Source organism: Triticum aestivum, chromosome 4B (genome assembly GCF_018294505.1).
Source record: "Triticum aestivum cultivar Chinese Spring chromosome 4B, IWGSC CS RefSeq v2.1, whole genome shotgun sequence".
Taxonomy (NCBI): domain Eukaryota; kingdom Viridiplantae; phylum Streptophyta; class Magnoliopsida; order Poales; family Poaceae; genus Triticum; species Triticum aestivum.
Window position 1 is genome coordinate 645,685,675 of NC_057804.1, and position 14,663 is coordinate 645,700,337.

General features: G+C 51.1%; 1 pseudogene; it reads left to right on the forward strand.

The window, feature by feature from the left end:
• Positions 1-9,539: 9,539 nt before the first annotated feature.
• On the forward strand, positions 9,540-9,746 carry LOC123095435 (uncharacterized; annotated as a pseudogene).
• Positions 9,747-14,663: the final 4,917 nt, after the last annotated feature.

Below are 14,663 nucleotides of genomic sequence, written 5' to 3' on the forward strand. Positions count from 1 at the left end.
GCAGAACAGCGAGGGGCGCCACCTCTGGTGGGGTGTCCCCGGTCGCACACTCGAGGGCGTGCTCACGTACCTCGAGGGCAGCAACGACCTGCCGTTGGCGTACCCCCCGGCGCAGCACCGACGCGTCGGGCCATGGGCGCCAAGGAGGTTCGGCTCCTCCTCCTCTTCTTCTTCCTCCCGATCCTCGTCGCAGTCCTCCGGCACTCCGGCCCTGCTCGGCGTCAAGGCCGAGCCCGCGGCGGAGTCGCCGCTCGGCCGGCGCACTCGCAGCGCCGGCATCGTCATCAACGAGGGCGGCCGGCGCGCCTCGTCCTCGTCGGCTCCTACGCGCTTCGTCAAGCCAAAGACGGAGCCGGGGCTGGCGCCGGTGAAGACGGAGCCGGGGCTTGCGCCGGTGAAGACGGAGCCGGGGCTTGCGCCGGTGAAGGCGGAGTTCGAAGAGCGCCGACGCGGCCGCGATGAAGACGGGGTCGTCGTCCTACGCGACAGCGACGACGACGACGACGACGCGCCGCCGCCAGTCCGCCATGGTGACGCCGGGTCCAGCAGGGGCGCCCGCGTCAAGGAGGAGAAGGCCGCCGCCGACGACGATGGCGGCGACGACTTCAGCGCCTTTCTTTTTTAGATTAGGTTTTAATGTCATGAAAATGGCGAATTTCGCCGAAATTTGCCATGTTTGGCCGAAATTTAACTAGTTTTTATCATAACTTCGCCGAACGTCTCATCTTTTTTTTAATACGCGCCTAGGGGCAGCCCTGGGGGCCGACGGTTGGGGGCCGACTCACCCCAGGGCCATTTTTTGCGCCGGCTCACCCCGAGGCGGCGCTTTTTGACACCCCCTGGGGGGCCAACGGTTGGAGATGCCCTCGGCATGGCCCGCCCAGCGAGTTCTTTGTACCGCCGCCACTGAGTACCAGTATGTGGTCGGCCACATGGTAGTTCTCCCACGGTCTTGTCCGAGAGCCTCCAATAACTGATTGTCAACCATGGTCGGCGGTCCAGCTCCACGGGATCTACCAACCCCTCCACCCGCCGCAAGTAAATACTATAATCTGACCGGTGGGCCCTTCTTTCAGAGCTAATTTGACAAAATATGCCACACCCGACCGTGGTAGCAACATGGTCCCGCTGCGACATTTCATCGAACATCACACATGTACTGTCAATATCAGTGCAATGTCAACATCGGTGGGCAGAGGCGTCACCAAGGCCACGGAGGTCGAGTTGTGAACGAGGAAGGTGAATGAGGGCCTGTTTGGTTCCAATAAGTCACCTGACTTATAAGTCAGGTGACTTAAAAACCAGTGACTTATAAGTCATGGCTGTTTGGTTGTCACCTGACTTATAAGTCACCTGCCACACCTTTCCACACTAATCAACATCATGCAGGTGGTGGGACCCACCAAAAGAGGGTGACTTATAAGTTTTAAGTTGGGGTGGAGCAACTTATGACTTATAAGTTGGGGTGACTTATAAGTCGGGTCTGTTTGGCAAAATAAGTCACTTTTTTCACTTTTCGACTTATAAGTTGGTGACTTATTTGGAACCAAACAGGCCCTGAGTCGAGGGCGTGGTCCATCACTTTCTTCAGTGACTTGACTTCTCGGTTTCACCACGGCTTGCTTCCCTGCCACGTCCACCTAGCTCTGGCGACTCAGTCTCTAGAACAACTCCATCACGGATAAAGGAGAGCAGGGGAGGGAAATGGCAACAAGGCGGGCACTAGAGGCGCACCACCCCCGGACACGGGGATGGCCGGGTGATCACACTACCTTCCGGCAAGGTGGATAACCGGGTTACTGTCAGGTCGTGCGGGGAATGGAGCCCGCACGTTTGCTGCATTGTGGACATGTGTGACGACTCCGCCTGTGGATGGCGAACAACCGACGAGCCGGTGCTCGCCGCGGCCATGCGGTGGCTGTAAGAATGGTCGGCGTGGGGCGACCAAATCCTAGCATGAGGAGGGCCTGTAGCGTCGCCTGATGCGTGGCCTTGGCAACGATGGCCTTGTTCTCCTAAGTGTCAGACTTTTGCTGCACGACGGCAACATCGATGGTGGTCTGCGGCGGCTTTCCTCTGTGCCTCCTTGGCCCTCCAGCCAGCCCTCTTCCCCGATTCTCGGACAAGCTCCTCCGACGTGAGAACTTTGTTGGGCTTCTTCCTCTTCGGGCACACGGGACGGGCGGCAGTGGCGGTCATATGGCGTTGGCGGTGGCTTTTGGCGCGGCAGTCATGGTAGGCGGAGGAGGGGGGGAGGAAGGGAGAAAATGGGGAGGAAGTGCCCCTGACAGGCAGGTCAGCAGGAGGACATGGGCCAGCGTCGCGCGCATCCACGCCTTGTTCGTTTGGATGCAAATCCGACTCAAATTTGGGCCAGAATTGGATCGCGGATGGATGAAAAACAGATAGCGTCGGCGTGTTTGGCCGTGTTTTCAGTCCCTTTGTACGCAAATGGACAGGAACGGACTTAATGCGGTCGTGCCTTGGAGTTGCCCTTATCTCCATTAGCAACCACACAGGAAAAAAAATAGGGCAACCTTATCCCTTTGGCAATTTTTCAATTCAGCCCTTTAGTTTTTGATATTTACGTATTAATATCTCTAGTACATGTTCAACCCAGGTGACGCCACGTTTATGTTTATGAATTATGCACAAGAGGTTTGCCGAGTGTAACACTCGGCAAAGCCTTGTCCCCTTTGCCGAGTGCAACACTTGGCAAAGTTTCAACGACAGATGGCATTGACGATGTTTGAACCGTTCTGTCCATGTTATTTATTTGTCGAGAACATTTTTTTGCACTCGGCATTCTTTTCACGTGTTTTTTTGAGTGCCCGTGAAAAAGAACTCGACAAACTTAACATTGTCAACGGGTACCCAGTCGAGTCGTGTTGTGGAGTGTTGCACTCGGCAAAGCCTTTGCCGAGTGCCCTGGGCACTCGCAAAAGAAAAAGAATAAGTAAAACTAAGACCTATTGAGCCACAACACAAACGCAGTGCGTTATTTTCAGTTCATTCAGAAAGTAGACTAACTGAAAGTGTTTTCCTACTAAACCAAGTTTAACACAACATTTCACCTCCTTAAACTTGGTGTACTGAGTTCGGGTCCATCATGCTGATTTTCTTATTCAGTTCCTGAAACCTGAACTTCGGCAGACTAGCCTCCTCTGGTCCTGCCCGTGGAGGTCACCAAGCTTACCGCCAAGGGTTGCCACCCGTGCCGGCTAGCCTTGGCGTCAGCGTCGTGCTCCCCGCTGCTGAACACGCCAGTGTCGGCGTCGTGCTCCCACACCTCCACATATTGTTAGCTTAATCTTGATTACTTGTATCTACGTATTTGCTTTTGTTCAGCATGTAGTTAATTGCTAGGGAGCTGCAGGCAGATGGAACTTCATTTGAACGCGCAAGAGGTGAGATGCTGAGGTGCCGCGCTATGTGGTGCAAGGCGAGATGCCATGGTGCCGTGTGTGAAACGGACGGACGAGACCTCAAGCCAATGATCATCAAAGTGTTGCAGCCGAGTGAAGCTGAGTTCTGTTGCATGCGACACGCAAGCTAGTTTGTTTGGTCCTAGTAATAGCTAGAGTTTGTTAGCTGCATGCGTGTGATTATGGCCCGGTCATCTGCCGTTGAGGATAGGGGCGTGAGGCCAACCCCTGTATATATATGTTGCACTTAACAAAGAAGGAGGCCGTGAGGGCTGGGAGAAAAACATGTAGCCACGGTGATAACCAAGGAAGTGTCTTTGGCAAAGTTGTTCCTCTTCCTTGGTTCATGTGTGTGTGTGTTTTCTCTGAGTTATTTTCATGGTGTGAGTTCTTGAGAGAAGCAGCAAGAGTTGTGAGAGGTTGAAAAAGAGGGGCGTTGCGAGAGGTGGCGCCAACACATATCAGCATGACGGCCGGTGGAGGGAACACAACCCTAGGTTAGAGGTATAGGCGCATCAGCTAGGCTTCAACGTGAATGTTATTACACGGCAATCAATGATATCTGTAAAGTCATGTCCCAACGTGGGCGACCCAGGGGATCCCTAGCCGCCGTCCTCTCGGCCCTCCTCCGCCTCCACCTATCCTCGCCGCCGTCCGCAGCGCCGCCGGGCAAAGCTTAGCCTGCTGGGCGGCGGCGGGCGTCTCTTCCCCTTGTCCATCGCAGCTGGCCCGGGGCAGCCAGATCGGACGGGGCGCCAGGCTAGCGTGGGGTCGGGCGGCGCGGCGGGCGGGTTTCTTGGCGACGTTGTGCGCTGCGCGGCGGCGGCGGTGGCCTGCTCGCGGCGTGGTGACGGCTGCGTGTTGGGCAAGATCGGTGGTCATGGGCGCTGCCGGGTTCAGATCGGATCCATCTGGGTCTTGGGCTTGAACGCCGGTGGCCGCCGTGGGGTGGTGGTGGTCGTCGCTGACCATGCTGGATCGCTGGATTCGGCACCTGGAGATCTACGATGGATACTTCTCGATCCTCCTTCATGGTGGGTTGAACCCCATGGCCCTCGCATCTCTGAGGTTTCGGTTCGTGGTCCGTTGCCGGATCCGAAGTCGACGGAGGTTTGGCGGTATAGGATGGGGACCGGAGGAAACTTTGATCGGCTTGCTCGATCTGGCATCGGCGGCGTCTCTCGGCGATGTTACCCTCCGTGGAGGCGATGTCGAGGTCTCTCCTATCCACCTCGAACTCCTTCCGGACGAAAGTCCAAAATTCAGTCTGGATTGGGCGGCGGCAGCATCCTTGGCGTCGTACCCTCCATGGAGGCGCCGTCTTGGGAGGTTCTGCTGTTCGGCGGAGAGATGTTGTGGGTGACTCCGCGTAGCTCCAACAGCGGCGACGGTCTGGAGGTTGCCAAGAGGTGTGGTGTTGTTTCTACCGAGTCGATGACGACGAGTATTGGCGGCATGGTGCAGCTGGATATCAATTACAGATGCGGCTGGATGAACGAGCGCAGGACGGTGGCGCTGTCTGGCACCATGGTGGCGTCGACAGCTGACCCGGCAAGGTCTTTGCGTTGGTACTTGCTCTGAAGAAGGTTAGGTGGATGACGGCGGCGGTAGCCTCAGTAAGTGCGCCAGACCGGTGTGTGACCCATTCCCGGTATGTGGCTGGGATGGGGCATCCGACATTAGATGTTAGGTTTTGGTGCGATGACTGTTTGGTATTAGGCTCGGACATTCGGCACCCCTGCATCAAGGGGATAGGAGTAGCGACAGGTGTCGCCGAGATGGTGGCTTCAGGCTTACTGATGTAATGCTTTGTAAGGTTTCTGAGAATAATTAATAAAATGGCTGCATGCATCGCTCAGATGCAGAGGCCGGGGGAATCCTCCTTTTCTAAAAAAGAAGTCATGTCCCAACACAGGTGGTTTTTGGACAGAAAAAAAAGTTAAACCGATGGTTTTTTAAAAACCGAACCCCAATTGTGATAGTTTCACATAATTAAGTCTGACACAATCATAGAAGGCAATGTGATCAACAGGTTAAAAAGACATAATTAGAATTCTGTAATGTTATAATTTTGCTCTAATATCTCACTATAACGTTTTTTCGTGAGATATCTCACTATAACGTTGTAAATGGAAATTAACATAACAACATCATCGAACATAGAAAAGGTAAAAGCTCATAATTTTAAAAGGCTGAGAAATATTAAGTTACCTTGTAAACATCTCCATACCCACCACTTCCAATTTTTAACGAGTCTGAGAAATTCTCCGTAATCGTTTCCAAGATATGTAACGGTATCTCTAATGGTGTATATCTATCCATATTTGAAGGATATATAAGCTAGCTTGGGCCTTCTCTGCATACACCAAAAGAATCATGCAAGAAAGAAGTCAGTTCACATTTTGGGAGCGACCACAGTATTTACAGTTTTTGATGATTTCTTGAACGGGATTTCAAGAGCAGGATTTCTCCAAAAAGGGTAAGTGTCATAACATGTTTAATTTTTTTATCGAAACCACTAGTTATGGGCATCGTTTAAAATTTACTTTGCCTTTCGTGGCGACTGGTGACACGTGTCATATGAGAGGCTATGTACGTGTTTCTTTTTTGTTGTGAGATTCAAATTTCAAATCAAATTATCTTTTGAATCGAGAGTCCAGATTATGAACCGTTTTCACCATTGCGTTCCTTACGTCGATATTCGAAATTACATTTCCACGGAAATACAGTTGAACTTACCGTAGTAGTGCATGTGTACTTCCCATGTTGCGTGTGTTTGTATATGTGTGTGTACTTCTCAAAATAGTGTGTGTGTTTGTTTTTGTGTCTTAACTTCCAGTGTGCTTGTACTTCCTACTGTAGTTTATTTGTACTTTTGGTTTTAACGTGTCTATACTTCTCACATTAGTGTGTGTTTGCATTTGTGTGTATGCTTCCAATGTTTGTGTGTACTTCCTAACATTACTAACAAAATCAGAAAAACAGAATCATCAATTGCAAATATACCAACATTACAAAAAAAAAACACTTCTTCATTTTTTTTCTAACATTTCTAACAAATTAATATTATACAGATTATTTACAAATAGTACAATCACCCACTAAAATTATACAATAACTCAGAAAACAGTAGTGTCACTCACAAAAAGATACTAACAACAATAGTAACATCATTCATAAGAATATATTATTACTAACAAAAAAAACAAACATACATATGAGAAATATTCACAAAGATTACACAGTATCATTTATACCTCAGCGTCAAGATATCGGTCCAAAAATAAAATACGTGTCACAATGTTTCCGAATAATTTCCGCCCACATCAACATATCACTATCACCATTTCAATAGAGTCCACCTATTTTCATATGAGCATACATATTAGCCATGGTAATTTTTTTGCAAATAAATTCATTAACGTAGGGATTGCATGTACAAAATCATTACCTCAAAATGGAGAGCAAAGATCAACACACAATATCTTCAACTACGTCATCTCCTCTTATCGTACTAAGATGGTCCAAAAATTCCTAATTACGGACATTATTGAACTAATTAGAATTTATCCAGCATGGCAGAAAAATGTACTAGTCAAGTTTTCTTAATGTGCACAATTCCTACGCTAAATGCTCTAAAACTTGTACGGAAATAGATAATTACGTATTAGCGACGTCAGTAAATAATATATTGGCATTAGATAGAAATAGCATTGGCCTAATACTTCTTCAACTACATCATGTCAAAATTTTAATTCTAAATGGTACATATCTTGGGGAAGATTTCTAAGAGCTAATACGACATGACATAGCTAATTGCGCCTCAATAAACAGCTAAACTACACCGTGCATGTCAAAAATAATTGGTGCATTACATAGCTCGTACCTTGGTGTGCAACTTCTTCGGTAACTCCGGGTTTAACATCCAACTACAAGACGTCCAAAACCCATCTCCGAAACGCTAATCAAATTCCTAAAACAGCAGAAAATAAGTACTCCCTCCGTTCCAAAATAGATGACCCAACTTTATACTAAATTTATATCAAAGTTAATACAAAATTGAGTCATCTATTTTGGAACGGAGGGAGTAGTTAAGAACTAATATCACGTAACAAATATGCTTTGCATGTGCAAAAGAAAATACGAATATGGTAGATCTTACCTTGATCTATATTTTCTTCAATTGCAACATCTTCTAAATCCGCCTCTAAATTGCTTCAAATTATGGTCAAAGTAACTATTTTCTGCTGCTCTTCATACGCTATAACACACAGAGAAATGAGAGGTGGGGGAGGGAAATTACTGGCTGTGCACGGGTGGTCCAGGACGCACTTTAAAGCACAAAATGAGATAGGGAGGGGCAAACTGTCGGCACATAATGCCAAGAGGCAAAGCACTTTGCGCCCCCGTGCCCAACAGTGCATCGTTTTCTACAGATTCCTCATCCATTTAATTTTGCCTGGACACAGAAAGTATTTGCAGCCGGGGAAGTATCTTGTTACAAAACATTATCTATGTTTAGGATATAGGAACATGACCCATCGCTGTATAACTAACTGGCTTGAATTAGCTTGTAACCATACAGTTTTGAATGGAAAATCATCAACGCCTGGGAAAGCATTCTGTGGATGTGGCCTTAGCTGACTTGGGCACTATTGCCTTCCGCCGTACCTTCGGGGCGGTGGAGCTCGAGCAATGGGATGAATTGCTCGAGTGTATTGCCCTCCACTCCTCCTCCCTGAAAGCCGATTCGTTGTCTTCGCATCTCGAGCCAAGCGGTAAATTCTTGACTAGATCCCTCTATCAGGCAATTGTTCCCACTCCTGACCCGGTGGACCTATCGGTGCTTTGGGAGATCAAACTCCCCTTGAAAATCCGCATATTCCTCTAGCAGTGGGTCCGAGGCCGCCTCCCGTCGGGTACGGAGGTCCGCAAACGTAATGGTCCTGGAGATGGCCTCTGCCCCATTTGTTTGGTACCGAAAGACTGCAGCTCAGTTCCTATGGAGCTGCTTTCGTGAGGTGGTTGGCGGCAACTGGTGCCACGACAGCCTCCCGGATTTGTTTGGGGAGGTGCTTAGACTCCCCGGTACTAGCCGCCCCTCCACGTGGGTGGCTTTGGGTATCCTAGCGTGGACCCTCTGGTGTAACCACAATAAATAGAACGCGTGATTCCGTGCCGTGACTGATGTGATCTATAAAATGTGTGGCTTTTTACAGCTTTGGAGACCGCTTAGCAAGCGGCGAGACCGAGACATCATCGACAACATCATTGCTGGTCTTCGTTCTTCGGCGTCGGCCTTTGCTCCACCGCCGCCACCACTTCCACCACCTCCCGAGCCGGATTAGCTTCTTTTTAGCTTTGTTTGGGGCTTGTCCTGTTGTGCCTCCAGCGTGACTTTATGACTTGATTGTACTCTGTACTGATGTGTTGGATGCTCGGTTCGTTGCTTTATAATATAAAGCGGGGGAAACCCTTTTTCTTAAAGCACTCAAACTTACTTAATAGTTACTTGTAGACATACTTAAACATATAAAATCAAATTGCGCTGTACTAGAAAAAATAGAGATGTTGCCGAAATACATACCTATACAGTATCAAATCCAGCCCCTCATGGAGGGATCCATGCTTCCGCAAATCTTCTTGTGCCTGTGCCCTTAGCGTGGCCATGACGGCTGATGAAAAGGCTTGATTACGCCCTGCCCTATCTATCCTGGGTGTGGACGACGCGGAACAGAAACAGAACGGCTGTTTGCGTAGATGCGGTTATTGCGCATGGTCAATCAATCGGTGATTCGATTGATGCGTCCATCAGGGGAAACTAATGCTATTTAGGCTAATTGTCTTGGGCTTGGGCTAGCAAGCAATGTTGGATACTTAGAATCAAGGCCTATGCCTTTGCTAATAGCCGGAACTAAACAAAGATTGTACAGCAGATTTAGTACTTCCCCCTCTGAAGACTACTCCCTCCGTTCCAAAATAGATGACTTAACATTATACTAAAGTTAGTACAAAATTGAGTAATCTATTTTGAAACGAAGGGAGTAGTTGAGTGCACGTGCATTGCCACAGGCCGATAAATATAGGCATAGAGACGTTAATCAAAACATTGTTAAAATATACTTGAACGTGATGTCTATAGGCTCGTACCCATGCATATAAGGAGGCAAGCACTTCAGTCTGGTTGATGCATTCTGACCACTGGGCCAGAGCGTGATTAACGGTAAAGATGCATCTGATGGGTAAATCCGACAGCTATAAAGGATCGTTCCTGTCAGGCTCACACATGTGCAGGGTGGCCCAGTGGTTGTCTGATAGACACGAAAAACATTGTTAAAATATACGTGTACGCCACATGCGGAATATGATTGTGTTTGACAAATTATACTTCCAAATAAAATAGAACCCACACGACTCCCACTCAAAGTCCATGTGAACATGTCTACCATAATGATTCAATCTTTCCCCGCAAAAAAAATGATTCAATCTAAAAAATGTTTTATCTCCTTGACTAAATCTCCAAGAAAAAACAGATGTGCAACAAAAAGAAGTATGCAAGTTGATCAGCTCTCCACGTGCATCACCGATTCTTCACTGTGCACATATCTTTTCCTACTCTGGTCTCTGTTACCACTGAATGTCCCTCCACCCTCCTAATATCATGGTAACTAATATCAATTCATCGAGATATATATGAGCCCTTGCATCTACTCCTAACCAAAACGTTGCTAGAAAAATACATGGAACGTTAAGTATCCCAGAACTTCATGACCACATTACCTGCAATCGTGTTTGGAGTAGAAGGTTGCAGCACTGACACGACAACATGTTGCTAGACATGGGCATGTCAAACAGAAGCAATCCACACCAAGATGGCCATACTCATCATCAATTGATCATCAGCTTCCTTCTTGATGTCATGTCTTGATGTTCGGGTTCCCCGTTACCTCCGTTTACCAGCCCACGTCCAGGTATCACATTGAGCCGATGCTGGAGTGTTGTTGGAACGCCGCCCTCCTGAACGGCGCCACGTCCTCAAGGCCCATCTGTGCCATCTCCAAGTAGGTTGCCCGTGCACCCCTGCTCACCAATATATGACATAATTGATTAAGCTGCGTACCCCAATTAAATCTAAACAATATAGGATAATCTGATACTTAAGTAATCAGATGAGTTGATCCTCGAGATGGCTCCTCTCTCCGCCCTCTCTCCCCTCCCTTCCTCCCCTCTTCCTTGCTTCGGTAGGTCTGCCCCCCGCCCTTCCCCGGTGGCCGGTGTCCGGTCGCCATCCTCTCCGTGTGCAGCTGCTCTCCCCCTCTCCCCCCCTGGCTCTTCGCAAGTGGGTTTCTCCCCTCCCTCCTCTCCGCTGCCGGTGTTTGGTTCTCGTTTTTGGGCCCTGGGGTCGGATGTGGAGGATTCGCAGTCTCCTTCCCCCTTCCCCGGTGGTGCGGTGACCTGCTCGGGGGGGGGGGGGGGGGGTGGCCTGCGCCGCCCCTTGCCTTCGTAAGTTCGCCCCCGGGGGTCGAGGCCGGCCGGTGGTGGTGTCTCCGTCGGTCGACGGCTGGATCCGGATTTCGCGGCGTCGGCGTAAATCTGGTAAGTTTGCGGTCGCATCTCCTGCTCCTGGTATCTTGGGTTGTGCTCCTGATGGGGAGCTTGGAGGCTCCCCATCTCCATCTCCCTCTCCCTCTACTCTCCTTCTCCGTCTTTGGCTGTTGTGGCTTCGTCGCCGGTGGCGGCGTCGGCGGGGCCGGTGGCTGCCCCGTGTACCCTAGATCCAGATCTCAGTGCGGTGGCCTCCGGCCTGCGGGCCTGCCCTCCGTGTGGGCCTGATGGGCCTATCGGGGCGGTGTTGGCTAGTGGGCCTCCCCCCTCCTTTCTTCGGTGGTCGATTTTCTCCCGCTCGTTTCTTTTGGCCCAGTTGGGCCCAACACCCGGCTACCGGCTCCCCATCCTCCTTCGGCCCATTTGGCGAGTCGGGCCCAGGGGGGCACGGCTCGCTCGGGCTATATATGGATCCCACGCGGTTCGGCGTCCCCCCTGCTAGGGTTTCCTGCTTCCGCCTCTGATTTGCGCCGCTATCGCCTTCCCATCCGTTGCGTCTTTAGATCCCCTCCACCTCCACCCCTCCTTCTTACTTTTGCTGCGGTGATCTCCATGGACAAATCTAGGGGCTCTTCCTGCGAGGCGCTTTCTGGTAGCAAGCGGCGCCGCGAGGACTCCCCCGCCTCCGCGGTGGATCTGGAGCTAGAGGCCTCGCTCCGCTCCAAGCTGGAGTCGGAGCAGGCGGCGCGCGAGCAGGCGGCTCGTGGCCGCGACGCCTGGGCTTCGGGTCCGGAGCGGGTGCAGCGCTCGGAGAGGGATGGGGTGACTGGATCTGGTCCGCAGGGCTCTGGATCTGGTCCTTCTCCCTCTCCGGTGCTGGATCCGTGGGAGGCGGCGGTGGCCTCCGGCGGTGGGGTATCTTCGTCCTCGGCTTCCCTTCCTACTCAGGGTGCGGGGCGGGGCTCGTCTGCCCCGTCTCGGCCCCTGCCTCCCCCGCCTCCTCGCGCGTTTGGGGCTGGATCTGGTTTTCGTCCGCCGCCTCGCTCCTTCGCGGGGCCGGCGCGTCGGCCACCTGGTCCGGCCTCGGGGGCGCCCCTCCCTCCGGGCATGGGGGATGGGATCCTTCCTCCTCCTCCGGCGCATCAGCAACCCCGCCCCTCCCCTTCCTCCCACAGCAACCCTTCGGCGCTCACCTGTTTTGCCTGCCACAGACCGGGGCACTTCCAGTCTCGCTGCACCAACCCCCCATTCTGCTTGATTTGCCGTTCTGATGGTCACCTCACGGTCAACTGCATGGATAGGCAGAAGCCTCCCGCGGTCTTCCAGTTTGGTATGGGCCTCCCTGGTTGCTCTTTCTTCGCCTTTGATGGTGACCTGCCTGTTCGGGAGGTGGCACCTGCGCTGTCCAATGCGGCGATTGTCTCTGTCAAGGACCAAAAGATCTCGCCCCAAACTCTTCTGGAAGGGCTCCGCATTTGGGATGTGGCTGGTTGGGACTGGCAAGTTGTGCAGCTATCGGACTTTGACTTCTCTGTGGTGTTCCCCTCCAAAGAATGTCTGCGTATGATCGCTTCCTGCACCAGTTTCACCTTGCCCCTTAACCAACTGGTGGTTTCTGTTAAAGCGGCTTCATACAATGGTACTGCGGTTGGCCCTCTCTCTCAAGTGTGGGTGTTGATCGATGATCTGCCGGCTGGCCTGCGCTCGTCTGCTTTTCTCATGTCCTTTGGGGTTCTAATTGGGAAACCCATTAAGGTGGATGAGGAGTCTCTGTACAAGGTTGGTCCTGCTAGGATGAAGGTTTGGTGCGTTGACCCTGAACGGGTGCATGGTTTCATTGATGTTTTCCCATCTCCCAATGGCATCAGACTGCGGGTGCGGGTGGAGGGGGCGGCGGCGGCTTTCCAAGCTCCACCCCCCTCCGTCTGTTAATCCTTCGGATAAGCATGATAAGCATGACAAGGAAGGGGATGGTTCCTTTGGTGGCCCTAATCAGAGCTTTGGGTCTAATCTCCGCTTCACTCAATCCGAATGGGATGGACTGGCAAACTCAGAACGGGAGTTGTTTCAATCTCAAGCGCCTGATGGTGATGCCCCTCGTGATGACTTGGTGATCCCCCCTGCTGCTCAGAATGCTCCTACTACTGCCGCGGATCTGCCAAAGGCTCCGCCTTGCTCGGCCACTCCTATGTCTGGTGCTTGCTCCAATCTTCCTGCTCGCCCTCTCTCCCCCACCCGCTCGGGAATTGAAGATCTTCCTGTCTCTCCTGCTCGTGATATGATGGAATCCCAGCCCCCCTCGAAGAAGAAATCCTCAGTGCGCAAGTACTCGGCTAAGAGCCGGAACTCGTCGGGCTCGAAGCAATCAATGACGGGGATTTGTCGGCGTCTTGATCAAGATCTGGGCTCCATGTCCCGCTCAGGCCCCCATGTTGGCTCTCCTGCTGTGCGGTCGCCTGCCATCCGTTCCCCGGTGTCCACGGCCCGTAAAGGTAGACGGGTGGCGCACTCTGGTGGTTCTATCCTGGAACGGGCGGAGAAGCGGGTTGCGGCGAAGGACCTCCCTCCCCCAGGTACCTCCCCATCCTCATTTGCCGCTGTTTCTCCGGTTCGGGTGGTTTTATCTTCGATGTCTGATGATCATCTTTTAAACATTATGTCGGATGTGGGTGTGGTGGTCGATTCTTCTGTTGGTTCTCCTAGTTCGCTTCTTGCCATTATTCGGGCTAATGAATTGGCTCAGGCAGCCATTGCGAAAGCCAAAGAGGCTGTTGCCTCGCGGGTCGCGGATGCTGGCTGTGCTGCGGGGGAGGCTTCGGGTGCTGGTAGTGGCCAGCCCCCTTCCTGTCCTGCCAAGAGGGGCGCTAATAAACGTTCTAAATCCTGCATGGCCCCCTGCAGGTCGAGTCTCCGTATCAAGAACCTGTCGTATAAATGAGGGCTTTATTCTGGAATATAAGGGGGTTCGGTGCTAGGGGGCGCCATGACCAACTTAAAGATTTGGTTCGTTCTAACTCTATTGATTTTGTGGGGCTGGTTGAAACTTTTAAGGATTCCTTCTCCCCTAGTGAGCTCTCTGCTATCGTGGGTATGGATAGATTTCATTGGCAATTCTTACCTGCTTCGGGACACTCTGGCGGGATTTTGATTGGCTCTAATAAGGATATTTTTGATTTCGTTGCTTTTGATCATGGGTTTTTTTGGGCTAGTGTTGTTCTGTCTCACAAATCTATGAATACCCTCTGTGAGTACATCGTTGTTTATGGGCCTGCGGACCACTCTCTGTCGAACCTTTTCCTTAATGAACTCTCGACCAAGATTGAGTCTTGTACTTTACCGATGGTTATTGGGGGAGACTTTAACTTGCTGCGTTGCCCTCTTGACAAGAATAATAATAATTTCTCTTGGTCTTTAGCCAATGCTTTTAATGACTTCATTAGTGCTAACGCCATTCGTGAGCTTCCTCGGGGGGGGAGCTCGCTTTACTTGGTCTAATCATCAGGCTAACCCTATTAGATCCGTGCTGGATCGTGTTTTCCTTGGTCCCAGGTGGGATGCCCTGTTCCCTAGGTCTTATCTTCTCGCTAAATGCATTGCCGGGTCTGATCATACCCCCTTGATTCTTGACGATGGTTCCATCTGCAATAGACCTCCGCCTAGATTTCAGTTTGATGCTTCTTGGCTGTCGGTTGA